General features: G+C 39.9%; 1 long non-coding RNA gene across 1 annotated transcript; it reads right to left on the reverse strand.

The window, feature by feature from the left end:
* Positions 1 to 1,122: 1,122 nt before the first annotated feature.
* On the reverse strand, positions 1,123 to 22,262 carry LOC142037586 (uncharacterized). The gene is made up of 4 exons (XR_012652413.1): positions 22,137 to 22,262; positions 17,367 to 17,467; positions 3,883 to 3,949; positions 1,123 to 1,669 (listed from the first exon to the last, which is right to left on the reverse strand). It is a non-coding gene; the product is annotated as an uncharacterized LOC142037586 (long non-coding RNA).
* Between the last annotated feature and the right edge of the window lie 714 nt (positions 22,263 to 22,976).

The following is a 22,976-nucleotide window of genomic DNA, read 5'->3' on the forward strand; positions in this document are numbered from 1 at the left end:
AACCCACGTGTGTGGGTAATATCACTAAAAGCAGGTATGTCGGATAAAAATGAATGATGTCCCTTTTCCAGTATAAACCCAGGAGTTCATCTTCGGATGCTGTTTATAAATAGAAGAGAGTCAATTTGCTTAGGCTCTGCAGGACATTTGGGTACTCCATTTAGATAATGACAACATTTTTAACACAGCTATCACTCATTAGGTCAAGAGGTTGTGATTAATCAAGAACTGTTTTGGTTTCGTCTGATAGACATCTAGTCTCTTTAGTTTACTGTTGAATGAAGATGGCTTCAACAGTTTACAGAATAAGCTGCAATGATACATTAGACTGAAACTGAGATGGAAGAGAGACGTGTGATCTATTTTAACCATTCCATTTGCATTACAATGTGCTGTGTGTGAATTAGTCTAGGCATTGCTAGAGTAAATTCAAATCTGCTGGGAAAGTGTGAATGCATTACACAACAGGAATGCACTGGCAGGTTACAGCTAGAATTCTGCTGAATGTTACCAGGCAATATTGTTGGTGTTTGGACTCAAACAGGAGGATTTTTTGTTTTAATAACAACTGACTGGCTGTTTAATGGCTGATTGCGAGATGAGAAAACTTGAAGCAGAATGGGTTATGAGAAAAAAATCTCATGGATGAGTCTGTTTCCATGGCATTTTAGGACCAATGTCCAGACCAAGGCAGCATAGGTGTGGTCACATACACTGCAGAATGAGCATTCACACTTTTGAGTGATTAATGAAAACAAAATAAACCTGCAAACACTTGGTTGTGGTATAAAACGTCTCAAGGTACTGTAAAACCTTAAGGTCATGGTCTAAGATTATCTATCAGCATTTCCTATCACCAAGCTCTGATCCAGTTTTCTGGGCTATTGTAGAGGTCTTTCCTCAAGAGAATCCTCTCAAACAGCCCAAAGGAGTATGTCCCAGGGAAGCAGCCCACACTCAGTAGGAAATGAGAACGTGCAATCAGCTACTTACATTATCTGTGAATACACATCTTGCACCCACAACCATCAATCACATTTGCAATCTGCAGTCAGCGCTTCTTAAAACCTTTGTAACACCTTTGTAAAAATCATAGTGCCACAGCCTACATTGTGTGGAGGTTTTTATTGTTCACATTTGCATAATCAAGTAAATTAACCCATATTAAGTACAAATGCAGTGTAAAGGTCATAAAAATAATTCATAGTACTATATAGTTTTCTGCTTCTTCAATTCATAATATACTTATGTTGCTGTATTCATTAGAAATAAAGTGGATGAAGTCTCTGAAATAATTTTTCTTTTTTAATGCATGCACTTTGGAGGATGCAGTCTGATGAAGCACTGTCCTCTTCTTGTTCCTTTTCTCCTGATCACATATATACATACAGACACATGCATGCATGCTTATGCATTTTCAGATAATGCTGACAGGTTGAAGGCAAAGTAGCACCAGGTGAACAAACAGAAATCCCTCAAAAGTTTTTATAAAAACAAATCCTATTAATTTCACTCTTCCCCTTTCTCTCCATACCATCTAATAATTCTGTGCTAAGCACTGCACATGTGCTTTCTTTAATACTACAAACCAACAGAAAATATGAAAGACTGCAAAATACACACACTGGAATCTGTGTGATCCTCTGATAGTCTTATTGATTGGAGACATCTGAAAAAATACAGTAATGATATGTTATTGTAACTAGCATTACAAATTTCCCTGGTTTTAATTAGAGAACACACACTAGAAAGTCCAGAAGCTGGATATGAACTGCTTTATGGTTATAAGATGATTTAACGACTATTTCCACTGTTACCAAAGATTAGAATTGATGAAGAAAATCCAGTAGGCTCTGGTGATCCATCACTACCCACAACCTGCTCCAGACTGAAATACCTTCCCTGGGTAGGGAATTCCTCTCTGCGATGTTCTCCTGCTCACTCTTGCTTGCTCTCTCCTGGGGGACACACTTGTCCTGCTTTTGGCATGACTCAACTCCTTGTTCAGTTGACCTTTGCCCCTTTAAATGAAAGGGTTTCATGCCCTGGAAACTGGCTCTTTTAGCAACTTCCACTCAACTAGAGCCTTATTCTTCTACAGCAACACTGAAGAAACACAGGAAAATACCTGCATTAATGATTGAAAAAATAATATACCTCAGGAAAAGGAAATGCTGTACAGACCTAAAGCTCCTAAGCAGGGTACATCAAAGGGTGCATTACACATAGCTGGAGGATTAATGTCCATTTATCTAATGGTCTAATTAATGTTTTTATAATTTAGCATGCTAGTAGAGAGAGTTTAGTGAGAACAATACTTTCAGATAAAATGACAAATTCTAATCATTAGGAAGCTGCCTCTCCTGATCCTATTAATAAAAAGCATATTCTAAGTAATCTCTGAAAAGTCAGTACTTCCAGAATATACCAGGAAGACAGGAGATTATTTCCTCTTGATTTTCAAAAGAAACCTCCGGAGACAGAAAAAACAGTCTATCAAGAACTGCAATGTTTCCTGAACTAATGTACAGGGAAAAAACAAATAAGTAAAATGCTTTAAACAACTCAAATGAAGGATTTGGACAGGAAAGAGGAACTCCGTTGTGAAAAGTGAATCAAAGGAGAGCAGGCTGCTGAGGAGACAAAACAACCTAGGCAGCGTAATTGCCCCCAACTTAATTTTTTCTAACGTTTGATAAAATCTGGCAATTGATCCTGTGACAATACCCCTAGTAATCTCATAATCTACCAACTAATCTTGCCACCGATATTTTGGAAAAGGAGTCAGTTCCATGCCTAAGTTAAAATGACATGACTGCAAAATACTGAGGAACAAATACAGGTTCAAAAGGAACAACAGAAAATTTGAAAGTCCTTACACTCCCAAGCTGGCTGTGGAGACAGGCTCTCTCCTTGTACAGTTTCCTCTGGCAAGTGGGTATCTGATGCTGTAATTCACATTAAACAGCAGTCACCCCACTGGGGCTCTAGCAGACCATGGCAACTCCCCTTTTGCTTATGGCTGGTAGGAAGCAAGGCTACAAATTCCTCTTTATTGTAAAATGTCTTGGAACATGGAAAAGGTTCAGAAGTACCAGTAAAGCATTTGGAGACAGATCTTAAAAAATATGCATGTATCTTATCCCCCAGTGAGCTAATGAGAGTCTATCTTCAAACCCTGACCCTTGGCCCCACTGCACAGTGTATCTGGCTTTCGCTCCTGATCTTGTCTGACCATGTGTTTCTCACAAAATCCTTTACTTCAGAGATGATTTCCCAGCAATATGCCAGAAATAAAAATACAGGCTGCTCCTTCTAAAGGGGCTTGGAGTTGAGGTTTGGTCCTTTGGTGGAGAAAAGACATTGGATGTGTGCCTGAATGTGTACCACACTCCTCTCAAGAGCTGCCCAAGGGCCCAAAGCAAGACCAGAGACCAGGAGATTGTTCTCAGCCCTCGCAGTGAGGGGGCAGGAGGGAGCTGGATGTGGAGGTGGTGGGGTGGCCACACTCCCACAGTGGACTGCATGGGTTGTACTTCAAGGACAACAGGGTGTTTACTGAGAAGGAGTGACTTGACAGCATCTGTATATCAAAATAAAAATATATATCGTGTCCAGGATGATATCAGAAAGAAGAAAAAGTACTCTAGCTTACAAACACAGAGTTGAAGTAAAACAACCCCAACATCTCTAAAACTTTCTAAATGAGGCTCAGAAAACCCTTTGCAAATATTAGTGAAATAACCTTTGTATCACCGATGATATGGTGGATATCTTATTCCCATTTTATGGAGGGTGAACACAAACTAGAAAGATGCTGTCTTTAATTAATGTTATGCTTCCATCTGGCATTAGAGAAGTTACTTTTTTCCCCCCACTCACTGGTGCATGATGATATATCACATTCAGTCCATTACGTGGCCTCCACAGTGACAGTCTCCTGCCTTCCCTGCAACCAAAGAAGGAAAAAACCATCACACTCGTGATCCATCCCTCGCGTCCCAGCTTGTGACGGCTCTGTGAAGTGTGACCTTTCTCCCTGTGCAGCATCTCATTAAAGTCGAAAGGGCACAGGCAGAGAAGTTCACACAGGGTAATTTACAGAAGATGGCATTGGGAATACCACAGGAATTAGCAGGAGACTCAGCAGTTAGGATAGTAGCTAAAATTAACTAGATTCAGAAACTTGGTATGTGCTCATTGAATTTTTACCTCACGAAGCACCTTCTGCAGGAGGAACGAGCTGCCCTGTTCCCACACCAACCACCGGGAACCTGATGGAGCTCTGCTCGGGTGCTGGGCTGTGCTGTGCCCCCAGTGCTGGCCAAGTGGCAGGAGCCCACCCTGACTGTCCCCACCACCCCCAGGGCGGGCAGCACCGGGCTCCCCGGCCACTGCAGGTGGGTCACTGTACCTCCTCCCAAAGTCCAGCTCCATGAAAAGCAATTCAGTAGATCCGGAGGGAGAAAAGGTTTGGTTCTCATCCAGCAATGTGCCACCCTGGCTAATAGGACACACTTTGCCAAGGGACCCCCCAAAACCCAGAGCATAGATTGCTAATTCAAGCCAGCCCAAACCCACAGAGCCCCCAAGAGAGGCAGACACCCCTGTGCTGACCCCAACTGCCCATGGCACAGTGGGGCAAGAGCCATGATTGCAGACCTGTGTGGACAGGGCACTGAGCCAAAAAGATGACTTAATCTGCAGATCTAGGTCTTAGGTTAAAGGAGAAGCAGAAAGAACTACCAGTAACACTATTTCTCGCAGCAGTGCTCATTTGTGTCTTTGCATCATTTCTGAGGAGCAATGAGTTTGTGTTTGCATAGCCCTTGGGAAGGACTAGGTGTCTGCAATCCCCTTACTCCTTTCTGCTTCTCCATTGTCCTTCAGCTGCTCAAACTCAGTGCAAAATGTTATTTGGAGAGGTTTTGGACATTGCTTTCCAGAACAGGCATTGCACAGCCGAGTTAGGGCTCTCTGCCTGCACAGCAGAAAAATAAACTGGGCTAAGGTTTCTTCAGTTCAGCAGTAATGGAGTGGGATTTCATTTAATTTAGTTAAATACTGTTGCTTGACAGAATGAAATGTGATCTCTAAGGTAGAGATTAAAACTGGTGGACCTAATGCAAACTATTTTGGGGTTTTAATTAGTCTTCTGGTGAATTATCCTAATTAAATTTGTCAGACAATCATAGGATATACCACTTGTGTAGAAATTGATAATAGCTGGCCATTCATCTCCCATCTACGAGCTATTATATTCTCTAGATAAAAATCATCTGCCACTGGAAAAAACAGCATTCAAAACATTGACTGTGATGCACAATCATCTAATTAACTTTTTCTTAAGCTTGGAGAAAGATGGAGTAAGTGGAGAAATAGCTGTAATTTACAGAACTTTTGCCAAATCATGCTGTTGGTCACACCCAGGGTTGTACATGAATGCATTTTGCTGGAGGGAGGACCTGGCACAAAACATTATTTGAGAAGGGGAGGGGAGGGAAGGCAAGGCAAGGAAAAGATTTTTCTAACTTTTTTTTCAGTTTGTGCTAGCAGATAATTGGCCATCTACTGGACAAAATATTACTTCACCATCTTAATAACTTGGCTACACATAAAAAATCTTTTCATGCTGCAGCTTGGCTTTGAACTGTTAACTTTCTTCTTAATAACAGCAATAAACTGAAAGTAAACCCACAATAATTCCTCTCACCAGACCTCAGTGACCTAAAATATGTAGTCTCTTTTGGAATTCTATTAACCTCAGTGGTTTCTGATGGATATTATTTATGCTTCCATATATGCAAACATCATCCACTCATCTATATGGAAAATATTTGATAGACAGTATTAGAATTTTATATTGTACATGTTTAAACTTACATTTCAGACCTCTGCAGTCATACTGAAGAAAAGGATTTTTGACCTTATAAACTGTCATTTGCAATTTCATACGTGGACTTCAGTTAGCAACTAGCATTCCCTGTTGAATTTAAAATTTTTTTCTGCATAATAGCCAAATGTCTGCTGCTGATAGAGATAAAGGCACCAGAAAGCAGGAAGCAAAACCAGATTAAAAATACTGAGTGGCTTTATTCTATTTTTGGTTCATTGACAGAATGATTTTGAAAAACAGCCATTTTAAAACTTCCGGTAACGCAAAAACCCCACACATGTTTGAGAACTGCTCTTTTCCCCGTGCAGGATGCTAAGGGCCATGGCCTGGCCCTCATGCCAGTGCCCTGCTTCTCCACTGAGCTTTCGACCCAGCTTTATGGATCCCAGGGAATGCGTGCCATCCCTCTGCAGGAAGGCAATGTGACAAGGCATTACCTTGCCACTGCTGGAGCAATCTAGGAAGAACAATTGCAGTCAGTGGACTTCTCCAAGTTCCTCTAGGAGAGCAAAGTGGTGACTGGAGGGACACAGGGTAAGGTTGGTGTGAAGGTGGTAGTTCTCATAAGTGCTTTCCTGCCTTTCACCAGAGCCACTCAGACCAGAGAATATGGCTCCAAGTGTTTATGAGCAGTTGCAAACTGATGAGCCATTTTAGATGCAGTTGTCCTGAGAGCTACAGGTTTGCATGCTCACTCAAGAATGTAAACCCTTCGCCTCCCCATTTTTTCATGGAAGAATTCCTGGGGGAGTGTGAAGGGAGCAGTCTTGAATTTTGGTTTCTGCTCCCCATGATAATGATTTTTAATCAGATGGTTAGTGTGAAATGCATTTCAGCCATGGCATGGGGGCTGGGAGCTGGGATGACTCCCTGGTCCCTGGGCTCAGCCACAGGCCCCCTGCTCACGTGGTCCCTCTCTGCTCCCAGCTCCTGCTGCCTTTGAGGGGGCAATGCTGGCACAGAAGGGGTGCACAGGGTGGCCCATGCCTTCAACCCTGCCTGATGGTCCTGAGTGGTAGGAGAACTCATGTCCTTCTGGCTAAGCAGCATATGGCCTGCATCCTCCTGGTGACTGCTGGGAACAGGAGGGCATCCTCTGCAGGAAGAGCAGCAGCACCTCCTCCCACTGGTCTGTAAACACCACCGAGCTGCGATTTGCACCTTTGCTTTGTCAGGGCCAGCTTCTGTGGGTCCCTGCCAAGCCTTCCCATAGCACGGGGGTCTGCAGGCTCCCAGCCAGTGTGCACAGCCAGCTGAGGGCACCAAGACCCAGATCTGTTGACTTTCTAAGTCTCAGGCAGCAAGATGCCTTACGACTCACATCAAGGCAGTTCTGGGCACGGGGAGAAGGCAAACTGCACTTGCCCCCAACTGTTTTAGATCCAGTGCAAAGGTACTTACTCAGCACCTGAAGCCTTAGGAAAGTGCTGAGTGGGTGTTTTTATTGCATTTCTGCCCATAAACAGTCTGTATCAGTCCACTCTCTCCTCCTTCCTTAGCTCTCCCTGGTTTTCAATTCCTTCCCAGTGACCAGACACCCAGCTGCTGGGGCAGTCAGAGCCATGTCAGGAAGGACAACCTTCATGTTCCCAGATACACCTCACTCTGTATAGCACAACTGCACTGGCTGGTCATGCTGTTAGATCGTATTGCAAATTCATGTCTAATTTGACCCTGAGGGCTCCTTCAGCATTGCTGCTTTCTAGGATTCTCCCTCCCTTTGAATGTCTGTGTTTCAAGTTACATTTCCCTGGGTGTACTGGGTTACATTTTCCCATGAATGTCACTGTTATTTTCCAGCTCTATATTTTTAATCACTCTACTACCACATTTATTACCTCTGTTTTCATTGATGCTTCCAGCTCCTTCAGATGTATGGGAATAAGGACTCTGAAAATAGGGCTGTAGTACTATCTGTGATTTCTTTCTGTGTTATTAAAGTTGTCCAGCACCTTTTCTCTCCCTTTGTGCTTTATTGAAAATGTTCAAGAAAAGCCAGGAAATATCCTCTATGTGACACAAACTCTCAGTTTGTCCATTTCTCAGCCTCCATTTGTATCTCTTTAACACCTCTCACTTTTAGAGTCAGTTTTTAACCAATCAGTCAGGCCCATTTAGAAAGTACTTGAAGAAAGAGACCTCAGGAGATAATATGTCAATACTTCAGTGAATTTTACATACTGAAAAGTGCCTTATTTTCTTAGACTACTGTTTGTGAGATATTTTGCGAAGGAAATCTCTTGTGTATTAAGTCATCTGGTTTCCACACATTCTCAACTCAGAGGTGATGTCCCCCTAAGGCCTGGAACCTGTTGCAGCAATCATTTGCAGAGACAACGGGCCAAACCTGACCAGAACTGGACGCAGGTTTTAGTGAAGAAAAAGTCTAGGTTGCTGTTGGCTTTGATGGCAGTTGCCCTGACTGCAACTATTTTGTCATTAGGCTTTCTTCCTCAGTTTTCATTACAATTTTGATTTAATTTAATGTTTATATTTCAGTAACAGTCCTTTGTCCAAGTCAAGAAAACTGTATTCTTTCCTTTAGTCTGACAAGACAATCTTGAAATATTTGTAAGCCTTTGGGTTTTTTCTGACTAATCAGAAGAGGATCTCAGGCTACTTCTGCCTCATCTTTTAAAGGATCAAAATGTTGTGCTACTGAAACTCATGGTCATGGTAGGGTGATTTCTCAGTTACTCCTAATAAACAGAATAGATGTAATATTGTATTCTTCAAACAGAACTATTAAGGCAGATTTACAGGACAAAACAATAGGGTGGGGAAACCTAAGGTATACTTAACACACTGTAATAAGTATTAGAAAATTCTACCAGTGTTATATAAGTAGTATGAAAGGGAGGGATAAGACCTCAGCTACATTTTTGCTGCTTGCTCTGCATGCCAGCAGCTCACATCAGCCATTCCATCATCCCCAATATTAGTATGGCTTTAAATTTGCTCTTTGTGAACAGTACCCAAACCAAACACATGCACCCAGGGCAAGCTTCCTCTGAGGTTTCCAGGGCTCTTGAGAGAACTAAAATTACACAGAAAACAGACTCAGATAATGCATTGATTTCACTGCTTCAAGGTGCTTTCAAATTTTATCCCAACTGTTCCCAATCTCTTTCATTTGAACTAGTTGAACTCCTCCTTGCTATATTTTTCAGTCAGATGTTTCCATTGAAAATTTAGCATGACAGAAAGTAAACAAAAAGGTATTACAAAGCCTTTAATTTCTCAACACCATCATTTGTGAACAAAACCCCAGCATAAAAATCTTCTTAAAAAGCCATCCTCTTATTATGTGAGTCCCCAAAAGCTCCCGGTGACCCCTTGCCCATGACACTACTCAGCCCAGTCCCATTTCAAGAACTGCTCCCTTCTAAACCTCGTGGCTGGTGGTGGGATGTTGTCATGCTCTTGCTGCCCTACCCAAGTTTTGCCAACACCCAGCAGAAAGAAACCATTTCAGTGTTCAGGCTTTCCTCAGTGTTGAACATAACCAGGAAGACAGGTGGTATAATCAGAGCATTGGTGGCATTATTTATCAGTGTATGATCATCTGTAGTCAGCTCCAAATCTCACCATGCCAAAACATAAGGGCATCAGAGGCTACTGGTTTTGATTTTCTGAGGTTCCCAAGAGTCAAATGTTTTGTTCCTAAAGCAAACATTAAAAAAAACAAAGGAGAACACATCCCATGATCCCATTCCCAGAGGCCAGATTTTATTCTCATTTGCTCTAAAACCAGGAACATCAATAAAGTGGCACCAGTCTGACTGCACTTAGAATCAAATCTCTAACCTTTAAGATAGCTCCCAACATTGAAATAATACAGTGGTAACATCAGGTTAAATCCTGTCTCTCTCAGTTTTGCCAGTGTATTTTCCATCACCTTCAATGGGGCCAGGATTCCACCCAGAACATTTTGCTTTCTTTAAGGGAAGAATTTGCATTCACCCATCTGGAGGAAAGTACACTGACTTGCTGAAAATACTGCCTGTGCTGAGTGTGGAAACACCAACAAGAAACAATGGGCTGCATTTAACCTCAGTGTTGGTTTTTGAAGTAAAATTGCAGGTAGTTTTTTCCTCTGACTTTATTTCTCATCTATGCAACAACCTAAACATGCTTTAAACATAATCCATGTGCAGAGCAGTTTTAAAATATAAAATATCACAAACCCAAATCCCTACACCGAGGGACCAGGGACTTGGGGAGAGAAACTGCTAAACACTTCTTGTCAGTCTAGAAACTACGCCACTGCTAAACCTGCTCATTTCAGAGATTTATTTTGCTAGGAAGGATTTTAATCTTCACATTTCAGTTCCTCAGAGGAGGCAAAATCTTCCAAGTGCAGAGTCTGCAGCAGCGGTGAATCAACTATTGTAATATGCTGCCTCTTAAAATACTTCAGGGTAGTCAGGCATTAGGAAGGCTCCTATTTTGTGTGAACTGATCAAATACAGATGTTGCCAAAGAGTTGACCTTATTGACCGTGACTTAACTAGAGATTGAATGGCAGACAGACGGTCAGTAGTAGGGTGAAACCATGTTTTGGCGGTAGGGTGTAAATGTATATACAGTTTACAGGATGTGAATGACACCGAGCAAACATCTGTTCTATTGATAAATACTTGTTTTACTTCCAAAAAATTTATCCCAGGGAAACGTGGATAAAAATACATACTGCCCAATATTGCTAGGTGTTTTGTGTGCATGTTGTGGTCCTGGAAAACTTGAAATAGAAAAATATTAAAAATGGTACTAACTTTTCTCTCTTCCCGCAATATCAGATTTCATATAAAACTCATCAGCTGAGCTGAGTATTAGTCTTGATCAATGGCAGGAAACCAGAGGATCAAATGTTAATAAATTAGAAACAGATACCTCCACTTGAGCAGAGATATATCACTAACCTGAAAAATAGGGCAAATTATTTGACAACTTTTATATGCATATACCTGGAGAAAATGAAAGCTTTTCATAAGATTCCTTGAAAGCTGAAACAAAGTACAAGCATGGAGAAAAAATAACTTAATGAGGTAATGGACATAGAACATGAAATCAAAGGGTCCTAGAAACAGCTTTGTTTTCTTTGACATAATAAAAGAACATTAAATGAAAAAGGCTTTAACTAATACAACACCAATATATTTCTATAGCAAATTAGCTCTGTCCTACTGCTATTTGGTCCTTCGGTGAAGGTAATGAAGTAACAGACTAGACCTGTTTTAATGTGTCATTACCTTTTCTCAAGAGCTAAATAGTAACATCACAATTCCAACAAAACATTTACATTAAGTCTGAAGCACTCAGAGATAGCAGTGCTCCTGATAGTGTGAAAACTCATAAAGGCACAATGACCAGCTTTAACTTTACTACTTTTAAGGTATGATACCTAACTATATTAGTTCAAAGTTCCTTATGTTCATTTCAGACAAGCACCCTTGGAGTGTGGTCTTCTCTTTAAATTGAAACTATTTGCTCCTGTGCATAGCCTACTAAATTTAATTAGAAAATCCTGGTAGACCAGCAGGACAAAATTTCCCTTCCTTCCTATTTTCTCATTCCACAATCTATCACCTAGAGTAATTAGGACCAGCGAGGGATCATCTTCACTGGATTAACCTTAACTAAATTGTATGCATTCAACATGTGCTCTTTTGATTAACTTGAGCCTGGACTGCTGCCTGTGGTACACCCACCTTGTAATTCTACACACTTAATTAATTTCAGATGAATGGCAAAAAGGATAAGTTGAATTCTCCAATTAATAAACTGATATTAGTTAATGTATTTTAGCTTAACTTTTCATTTTCTTCCTGTGCAGGGATAGAAAAAACAGAAAATGAGAGAGAGGTGGAAGTGAGCAAGCTTTGCCAATAAACCTGTAACGACTTTTCAGGGCCTGATCCTGCAGCAGTCTAAGCAGATAATTTTCCCCCTGACAAGGAGAGGAATTTTGGCCAAAGAATCAGTCCCTGCGTTTAAAGTATAAAATGCAATAGGCAGGAACAGGACTTTTTTTCTTTCAAAATGATAAATAAGCATTATTTAAAACCTCCTCACCTTAACTCAGTTTTCCATATGGTTTCACTCATGCGTGGGTTTTCCTCGTTATTAAAAAAAAATATTATAATGTCACTGGCTATGGGCCCAATCCTCCAGGCCTTAGTCCCACAGGCATATTTTTCTCTTCTCTACTGTCATGGGGAGCTGCCTAACAGCCCTATCTTGCATGCATTTGCCCAGATAAGTAACTTCACTTTTGAATCTAGCCCTAGTGAATTCAACAGTATTTATCAGAGGAATTGAATTACTCATGTAGAAAAATATTTACAGGAATGGGTCCTAAAAATGTTACTGGAAACACAAAGACACATCCAAAGAAAGACAGGAGGAAAATACTGCTCCCTAGTTCTTTTTGATAGGATCTAACTCAGTTGCTAATTATAAAGCGGGGCTCCTACTCTCCTCTGAGCAAATTGCAGTGAATACTGAGTTTCTTATTTTTAATGTGTAGCTCTGCTGTAGTTTCTCTCTGACATTGGTAAAGGTGTGGTTTCAGTAAAAGTGATAGGATTTAAGTGAAATCTGCATTTAAGCATTATGCTGAAATGAAGATTGGCTGTTCAGCATCTTTCAGGATTGAGTATTGAGTGAGAGCAAAATCAAGATATTTTCAGTTAGATGTGGTTTTTAAATTAATTCTGTCTCTGTAAAATCATTCACTGTTTTTACTCTACAGAATCAATATTCTAACAAATGCTGCCAGAAACAAACATTAGATGCATAATTCTATTGATTGTATCTCTAAGATAGCTATCGACACTTTTGTTTGCGCACTGTTTATGTTAACTCCCAGTACTTGATTTTTCTACTAATAAGAATAACAACAAATAGCTGTAGGCAATAAGATGGCCTAGTAAGATTTTTTTTTCCTAATTACTATTTGATCACTTCATCAAATCATCAAATGGTATTTTGTTATACACATGTGTTTATTATAAATTAACATTTGTCTACTATCAAGAGATGGTGAATTATTTGCTGCTGATTTGATTGATAGTCTTTCATAGATCATAGGGAAATTTATTGGGTAAGAGCATTAGATAAAATTTTCAAAACATCTAAATAGTTAATGGGACTTTGCCTCTCTGCAAAAGGTACTTCAACACCTTAATCAGTTTGGTAATCTCCCAAGTCACGTGGATACCTTTGATGATTTTACCTCCCACTCATAATTCTTTTAAAAAAATCAGACAAAACAGTTTGCATAGTAAAATACCTTGTGAGAAGGGAGGAAGTAATGATAGATAGTCTTTAAGTAAAATTGTCAGCATTTTAGGTCATTTTAAAACCACAGAACACGAATGCATTCAATTCCTGCCAAATTTTCACTGTATTTCTTTTGATGATATTCATTTCAAGCAAACAATATAAAAAGCTTACATTTTTAAGGGTCTGTTTACAAGCATCTGGTGAGATGCAAAGAATACTTGTGATATTGAAAAAAACAACATAGAGTGCAGAAGATAAAGGCTTGCTTAATACTGACTTACCTCATAGCCAGTCAGTGTGCGAGGTCTCATGGCCGAATACATTGTTTTTATTAGTGTCAAGTACTTGATGTAAAGAAAGACCTTGTCACCTTACAGAGAGATATTTTTCCTGGAGTATATGCACGTATCTATTTATCTATTGAGTGTGAGTATGTATATACACACACCTAGCAGTAGGCCTGGTTAGTGTCGGCATGACTGAGAGAGGATGTTAGTAATTACTATTTCTCTAAACACTACTTTAGCGTAGTTTAGTGTATCAGCTGGCTTCTGCTGCCAGAGGACCCGTGCTGCCTACTGGAAGTGGCTGCAAAGCCAACAGCCACAATAAAGGCCGTATCCCTCTCTGTGGAACTCAGTGGCTTTTTGCGGTTGATTCAAGAGAAGGATTTTGCTTGGCTATTTTTCAGGGTGCCCTCAGGCGGTGGTGGGACCATCTTTGGGCAGTGCTGGGTGAGGAAGCCCAGGGCTGGTGCAGGACACAGGCGACGGCTGCTGGGCTGGTGTGTCCCAGCTGGCAGAGACCGGGGAAGCAGAGCCATAACCACGCCGCTGATGCCCACTGAGCTGGAGCTGTTGGCCACGGAGGAGAAATTAAGCTTTGGCTAATGCTGAAAATAGCAGCAACAGCACTTGTGCAGGAGCTGGAACTGTCCCCCCACCTTCACAGGGACACTTCTGAAATGGTTTCTCTGGTTCCTTCCTTGTGAATGTGTTTTCAAGGGATTACGCTGAAACAACAAACGCAAGCTGAGAGCTGTTAATCTAGCAACTGATGCTGCAAACTTACACAATTACTTTTCCCTTTCATGGGCAACATTTCTACTCTTTTACGAATAGACCGAGTGAGGTTCTCTTGCACTAACACTAAGACAAAAACCAGCCTGCATGTGTAAGTGGTAGAATGAATCCATATTAAGAATAGCTTCTAGTTTTATATTTTATGAGCCCCGCAAATCAAGAGCATTAAGGAAAAATATGACATTGCTGTTTCATGCAGTATCTGCAACACAGAAACTTTCACATATAAGAATAACTGAGGAAAAAAAAATAAGTAAAATGTATCTTCCCCTCACATCATTTATTATCTTATGGTTAGGTGACTTTTTAATCTCTCTTTTAGCTCTGATGTTTGGATTTTTTTTTTTTTTTTTTTTTGTGTGTGTCTGTGTGTGTGGTCTCTATAGTACCTTTCCCATGAAAAGAAAAAACCTGCCTGATGATATACTTCACAACACACACCCTTCACATATTCTCTATACGTGTTGGTTTTCTAAAACAGTTCTTAAACTCTTCTTTACATACTTGAGAGATTTCCATAGTATATCACCAGCTGGAATGTTATACATGTTTAATTTTTACCTTTAAGTATTCTTGCATCAAATCATTAATCTCTATTATTCAGTTTTGACTACAGTATTATTAAACAGTCTATTAAGTAAAAAGAAATGTAGAGAATGTATAAAAAGGCACAGTATTATTCTGATGACAGCTTCCTGGTGGTCCATCATATATATAAAACTAGCTATTAGGAATATGTTTCAAACTGGCACCATAACACATATTTCATAGTTGTTAAATTTAATTGTATAAATAGTTACTTACTGTATTTGGACTGTTTTAAAAAAGTAAATGCATAATAAATCACCTCATGAAAAAAATTCATGGAACATCCTCAGCTACCACAGCTAGGAGACAACCTCCAGGTTTTGTCAATAGTATCTACAGCAATTAACTCTGATATTGAGCAAAATTAGAACTTGATCCTTCAAGCATTTATGTACAAGTAGTCCCACAGGGGTCAATCAATATCCTCTGTAGTCATGGAAATATTTGCATGCATATGACCGATCATAAGTATATGTTTTTCAGGAAAGGGGTGTATTTTTCTAACAGTGAGTCATTTTGGGGGTTCAGTCCTGTTTTCCCTAAATTTTGGCAAAACAACCCATGTTAGTAGGAGTAGGTTTTGGGCAAACGGAAAATAAATTCTGAAAGCAGTAAACATATTTTTCCTTTTAGTGCAGTGACTGCTCTTAATATTAAACCCTATACTTGACATGAATAACCACCCAGCAGGGTGATACAGAATACAGGATAACTTAGGCATTAAGTGATTTTTCTGCAGCCTGCACAGTGCTTTCAATATTGAGACATGCTCTGCATACTTCCAGTTGTTTTCTTAAAAGTAAATGTAATGCCTTGACCTAGTGAAATGCACTGTTTTTTGCATCAGACTGTTTCTAAGCTGTAATGTAATTGGTACTATTTATTGAATGACTTCCACCAAAGGTAGAAAAAAGATAAAGCTGCTGCTTTCAATTATGCAATCAAGAATGTAAAAAAGCAAAGCTGTAGATCTGGGATGGAAATCATTATATCTGATACACCATGTAAAACAACAATAATGTTTGTGTTAATCACATTTTAGAAGACTGCTATCATAGTTGATTTTACTACAAAATGGAAAACAATGAACAATGAAGTCTGCTGACCTATCCCGAACTGTACTGTTTAATCAACTCAATTCTAAACCATTGTTGGCTTAGACAGTAATCCAATATGCTAGTGCCAACAGATTCTCTGCCATCACTCTTTGAGAAATCAATATTAAAGCTAAATCAGACTCCTACCAAGAACTGTACAGTAATGACAACTGGACATTCACCCAGCTATCAAACATCGCGGCTTGCTTTAAATTAATCTGTTGCATTCACAGTTATATAGGTCAAAGCTACCACTTTCAGGCCAAGGACTTTTAAGAAACTCCCACCTAGTAGATGTTTCAGCTCTCAGTGGCCAGTTAGGGGCTGAGATCTTCCAGCTCTGGCTGCTGTTGAGGACTGAGCACTGCAAATACATCTCAGTCATACAAGAACCTCTGAGATCCTGTTCTCCGTAGAAAATGGAGAGGGCTGTGTCCTCCTGGCATCCCTGAGAAATAATGGCAGTCCTATTTCCAAACCACCCCACCAGTCAACATGCTTCCCCTCCCCACTTCCCCTAGGGAACTCTCCTCCCTGGCTCTGCCCTCCTCCAGAGGGGATCCCCAACCCTGCCTACCCACCTCAAAGGGATCCCCAACCCTGCCTACCTACCCCAGAAGAGATCCGCATCCTGCCTCCCTCCCCCAGTGGGGACCCCTGCCCCTGCTTGCCCCCCGCGGGTCAGCCTGTGCCAGAGCTGTGGGCACGACCGCCTCCCCTGCCCTCACAGGGGCGGGCAGTATGTGTACAAGTACTATGATTAGTCAGTGTGATGGGGGCTCCAAATCCCTTGCAAATGTCACCAACAATCTCCACATCAGGACAGCTTAGAGAGCAACCCGAGTACAAAGCCAGCAAGGAACAAACTGGTGTTTAAATATCAGTAGGAAACACGCTGTATGGTTGCTCATGGAAATTGGCAGCTAGGGAATTAATCAACATGAATCCACTAAGCTAGAAGTAGGAATCAGATGATCTTTATAAATTATTGGAACTAGAAGAGGTTTATCTCTCTCATTGCTTCTCCTTGAATGAGTTGTGAGACAGTGTAAATCTATTTGTCTGTTATCCTAATTAGATCCTCCAATCTTATAAAAGATAATACCTCAGAGAAAAGCATGTGTATAAAATACAAACATGCGTTTTGCTCCTGTACAGATAACCACCAAAGTGATTAAACCTTTGTAAAGTCATTAACAACATTCATACAAGATTAAGTTTATAAAATCTTAATTATTCAAGATACCAGAATATCATGCACTTTCAGTTAGCTATTTTAGCAAACATACAACTGCAGTATCTCAACATAATGACTTTGTTTGGCATTCTTATTTTCCAGAAGTTTTTGTTTTGTTTTGTTTTTTCCTTTTCATGACCATTTCCTATAAACAGATATATTATAAGTAACATACTTACACTTCAGGAATGTCTTAATTTTTATCCTGGCATTCACATCTGTCCTTGTTTAATGCTCTGCTGGTGGTCTGGCTCCATGGTATGCCCACTGCAATGTTCATCTTAAACAATATTTACATTGATTAGGGACCCCAGTGCACTAGAGGCACTTACTAGAAAATGAACACAATATCCTGGGATAACAGCGAACATCTAACAGTTTTCTTTCTGAACCTCTATTAATGCATAGTTTAAGTGTATAAACAACTGACTGTCAAAATAGGAAGGTGACAGAGAACACTGTGTGGGTGTATAGTATAAAACTCTCTGTGTGCAAAACAAGCCGTTGATAAACATGCAAGGAATGGGCGCAATGATGCATTTTTATTCAGATTATGGTAGTATCTGTTGCAATTCTGAACACTTTCATTTATGTGTATGCATAGTAAAACCATGTCCTGCAGCTGAAATCTTATAAGCTCAATAAATAAAACATAAAATTGGAGTATGAAAGCTTATTTATAATAACAAAACTATGGCAGGATTAAATGTTTTGCCTACATCACATAATATGCTTGTGACAAAACCAAAATGGAACCCTTACTCTGCCATGGTGAGGAGGAGCCATTAACATCACCCATTTAGAAAAAAAAAAAAAAGCTGCACCGATTACAAATTCAAATTAGTCATATGAACAAAATCATGTCTGTGCTATTGCTTTTCTTGACATGGGCAGTGTACGTTAGCACTGAATAATTTATATCTGACATAAATAGCCATAGAGAAGGGTGTACAGTGTGAAGGCCATCTTCCCCATATGTCTAGCCAATAAAAGCAATCAGTCAATGGTTAATAATTTCTTAAGCTACTACACCCTGCCTGCCTGCAACCCTATTGTCTTCTGTGCATTAGCAACATATGTTTCTCAATCTGGTCACTTACCTTAAGTCAATTAACACAAGGCCAAGTCCCAGTTAAGGAAGGTGGTTTGAAATGTTTGCTCTAATTATAGACCAAAACACAGATTATCCTGACTACAGCATTTTGTTAATATGAGTGCAGAAAATATCCTTCCCTAGTGAAGATGCACCGGTGATGGTCTGCTGCTTTGGCTGGGGAATGCAGAAACACACTACAAAGAACATCTGTGAAGATATAAGTGCTCCCTTTTCTCTGACAGGTCCTTAATATTCAAGATGCATTACACTTGCTCTTTCTTCTGCAGTGGTTAGTGGCTGGACTTAATTCTATAAAGCAATTTTGAGGATAAGAAAAGTCTGAAGCATGTTGTCTCTGTGGGATGGCTGTGTCCAAATTCAGTGCTGCATTTTGTTCTGGATGTGAAGAGGTCTGTAGAAGTCTAAAGGTCTTTTCTGATTGTGAGGGCCTAAGCTACTAAATTTGGAAATATTCCAGCTGAATGGTGCTATGTAAAGTCATGACAAAGCCCTGGTGAAAGTGGGCTAAGAAAAGTCAGAGGGTAGCTTGGGCAAATTGCTTGAAACAGTTTTGGTATGGGACTCCAGACCTTCAGTTGGGATGGTATTCATCAGGAGTCACTAGAGAACAGGGAGCACAGAGGCAGTACAGGGCAATAGCACAGATGAAGAGGATGCTGGAAAAAATGCTTTTTTTTTTGTCTCCCAAAATCTAGCATTTTCATATCTGCCAACAGAAAAGTTTAAAAAACCCAATGTTTTGATTCTTGTTAGTAAGTCTGTATCTGCCAGGAAGGAAGGGTGCTCACTGTAAATGTGATATGCATTTATGAGCTCTATTTGGATGTTCAGGAACACTTGGAGCACAAGCAGAGGAACAAGATGCAAGGAGTCAGGGAGAAGGAATGGCAAGTAAGAGGGTGTTCTGAAGCTTGGCATTCATCAGTGGGTTTTCTCTCCTCTAGCATCAGCTCCTTCTGTCTCCAGTTGCATCCTCCAAGCAGAGAGAGAGCTGGAGGAGAGCATGACAAGGATAGTATGTGTCTTGCTGATGTTCCATGTTGCTGAGGGGCTTCGTGCCCCTCCTGAACAGGGCAGCCCTGAGAGCAGCCACCTCTCTGGGTCTTCACAGGCATGATCTGTGTGTGATCTGAGAGGAATGGCTGAAGCCATGAAGTCTGAGGCCCTCACTCAAACCCTAGCTCAAGGACAGCGTGTCCCCTCAGTGTGCCATGCCACAGACGTCAGAGAGCTCCAATAACATTAAAATGGAGACAGAGTAAGGAGGAGCTAATCCATCAGTGCAATTTGGGAATCATTTGTGAGAGTTGCTGGTGATATCTAGAAGCATTAATCAGTCTTCTATGACCTTCCCCTGGCTAGGAATAACAGTTTGTGTCTGCCTATGAAAAGCTGCCGCCGGAGATGCTGTTCCACAGGATTTTATTCCCTTTAAGAGAGAGGTTCTCTTTACAGCTTTCTCCTTGGTTCAGGAAGGGTTTGAGGTGCCCAGAAAAAGTGTCGTGGTTACTCTTAGCTGAGAATCACGACAGTAGAAAACACAAAGTCCTTTCTTATGACAGCTTACAAATTTGGGCCTTTTATGTATGCATATAGCTTTTCAAGTCTGCACAGAAGCTTATCAATATTTACCTATCTTTGCAAAACTCTTGTGCTGATTTATTAGCTGAGGAGTAGCATGAGTTCCTCTACTCTTTATTAAAATATTGTTAATGATGATGGAAAGGAAGATATTTTGTTTTCAGAAAAGGAAGAAAAAAAACCCTGAAAAAACATCCTAAGTAAAAAGGTCCCCTGTTGAAGTAAATTATGTTCTGGTATTTTTTAAAACTGCCACCTCTAAATCTCTGAATCCTGTTCTTAGCACCTGAATGTTACAAAAAACTTGGGCATAGGAAAGAACAGTCATTAAACGCTGTGAACCAAAAGAAAGTTTACATGTCCAAAATGTCACTTTACTGTGGCATATGAATAAGAAAATATCTGTGTGAAAAAGTGATTGATTCTGACATATGTGAAGTAGGTATAAGCAAATAAAAAGTGATCCCTCTAAACCTTGTTTTTCAGCATGTGTGAAATAATGCAAGCTATATATTTAAGATGCAACCCAAATTAAATGTGGTTGTGTTCAATCCGTCTGTGAAATATGAGATCTACTGCCACTTTTTTGTGTCTCAGAAGTTCCCCAGGACTGTTTTATGAACTCTTACTAGTTTATTTTTTAATATTAAAGGATGGAAAAAGGCCTCTTTCTGCTTCGCTGTTCTCTACCAGTGAATCATGTGTCCCTTGCTACTCTGAGAGGAAAGTTGTTTTAGTAATTCTGGAAATAAACCTACTGCTGAGTCAGCATCACAGCTGAAAATGACAAGTTTCATATTAAGAAACACATTAGAAATAATAAGTAATGGTGTATCTCTTAGCCTCCCCCATTATAATTAGCTGGTGTGTCAGGAGCTGATTTAGCAAGTGCCATATATACTGGACATAAGAAATATGTTTTTTATATTGTCAGTATGAAAAATCGGGTTCATTTAACAGGAAAGAAAATAAAAGAAATTGAGCTAAAATGGAGTTGTTATGGAATCAGCACTAAATATTTTACTCACAATGTCACTCCACCCCAAAATGCTTAAATGTAACCCTAAAGCAGATCAATAAGAAAAGATTTTTGTTTTCAGTTTTCTCTGCTAGGTGATTTTCAAATAAGCAATTTTAATAGTGTTTCTAAATCAGTGTATACTTACAGATAAATCAGTGGGATTTTGTTACTCTGTTTATCTGGAATTCTAGCATTTATGGAGAAAATAATTGGAGACAAAACATTTCCCAGCAATCAGTCTTTTCTTTCTGATTTGCTAAACACGTCCATATGTAGTTGTTGCTTGTGTTTGGAAGATTGGTAGCAATTTTAGAGTAGAAATATTCTACAGCTGCAAATTCAGGTAGTCATCTGACAGTTGTAGGGGAAGCCTTTGTATTTTTTTTGGTAAAGGGAGCTCAGTAATTTACTGCTACTAACACCTTAATATTGAACAGCATTTTTATGGTATATTTTTTAGTGTGTTAGAGAAATACGATAAATTTTTCAAACAGTACCCAATACTTTGCTGTGGAGGAGAGAGCTGCTACGTCCTTCCCCTCTCCACCTCCAGGCCTGATTCTGTCCTGCTGATAGTCCACAGCTCACCTCCACAGCCGCTGCTGCCACGGCGTCACCCCTTTATGTGCTCTGAAATCTGAAAGAATTTTTGCCAGTGGCTTGTCTTCAGAAAATCCAAAGTCCAGTGAAATAAATATGAGTCTTAAGACTGATTTAAATTTAATTTGATCCTGTGTCAGCTCAGAAAGAATAAAGCAGTCTCTGATAGGCAGAATTTCTTAAAATATTGTAGTTCTCTGATTATGATTTGGGTTTCCAGCCCAGGGAAATGCTCCATACTTGCATGAAGTCCCTCCTGACCATACAGAATCTCTTCACAGAAGTCTTTCGCTGTCTTTATTTGTCTCTTATCTGCCTTTAAATACCTCACTGAAAACTGAACCCGAGGCTTACTGAAGCCTTCTACAAATACATAAATATTTCCCACTAGTAATAACACGGTAATAAGTATTGTAATGACTCTACATTAAAAGTGTCACTGTGACACCACATGTTTTAAGGTACAAAATTTTCGCAGAGGCGGACAAACCATTAGTACTGAAATAATGTGCTTGTAAAATAATTTTACACAGGAGTATCAAGAATCATAGTTTTAAAAACCTTAACATTAATATTCCCTGGGACTTCTTACTAGCTAGTGTCACTACGAAAGATAATGAAAAAACTTACTGTAAAACCTCCAAGTCCTTTTCCTTTCTTCCCCTCTCTCACTGTAGCATGAATATGTGCTGAAAAGTCAGAATTGTGCAGAAGAAAAATATTCCAAGACACTGTAAAAGCGCCTTTCCCTTCCCCACAGCCCAAGGGAACACTGACTATTTCAATAATCAGTGCGAACTTTTTGGTTATGATTTCTGTTTCCTTTCTCTGTCTCTCCCTCCCTCTCAATTTTTTTCCACCATCATATGAGTATTACTGTTTTCTCAATAAAGGAAGTAGAAGAGCTGCATGACAGCATTTATTTTAAGAAAACACAAAGCATGTCTTAAAATGAGGTAGTTTAAAAAGAAAATATCAGCCGGGAATTATAGTCTTAAGAGAGGGGCAGGAAGATGACAAATACTACAGGAGAGCAAATTATAAATACTGAGCTTTTGCTCAGCATGAAAAGCAGCACCTATAGAGAACAAATTCCATGCATTTTACCTTCACCCCAGCTTCACTGGGGATCAGTGCTCAGACGTGAATAACCATGGATTATCGTCAGTATAATGGAATCCTGCAATTTACCAAAAGGAGCAGGAAGAATGGACTTTCGCTAGAACTTTCATACTTTTCAGTCAACCTCTACTAGTCAGACATATGGACTATGTTAGCACTTCAGGTTACTGGCCCAAAGTCAATCTTGAAAATTAATTTCCCAGAAATATAGAAATTGCCATTTTTCACACCTTGGGTAGAGAAGGCCAAAACAAGTACAGCTAAAAGTATTCTAATGCTAGTTTTGAATTAATTGATTTCCTCTGAAATAGCAGCTCTATGAGGATGACAGAAATTTTTGTGTACAGA

Source organism: Buteo buteo, chromosome 12, assembly GCF_964188355.1.
Source record: "Buteo buteo chromosome 12, bButBut1.hap1.1, whole genome shotgun sequence".
In the NCBI taxonomy this organism is placed as follows: domain Eukaryota; kingdom Metazoa; phylum Chordata; class Aves; order Accipitriformes; family Accipitridae; genus Buteo; species Buteo buteo.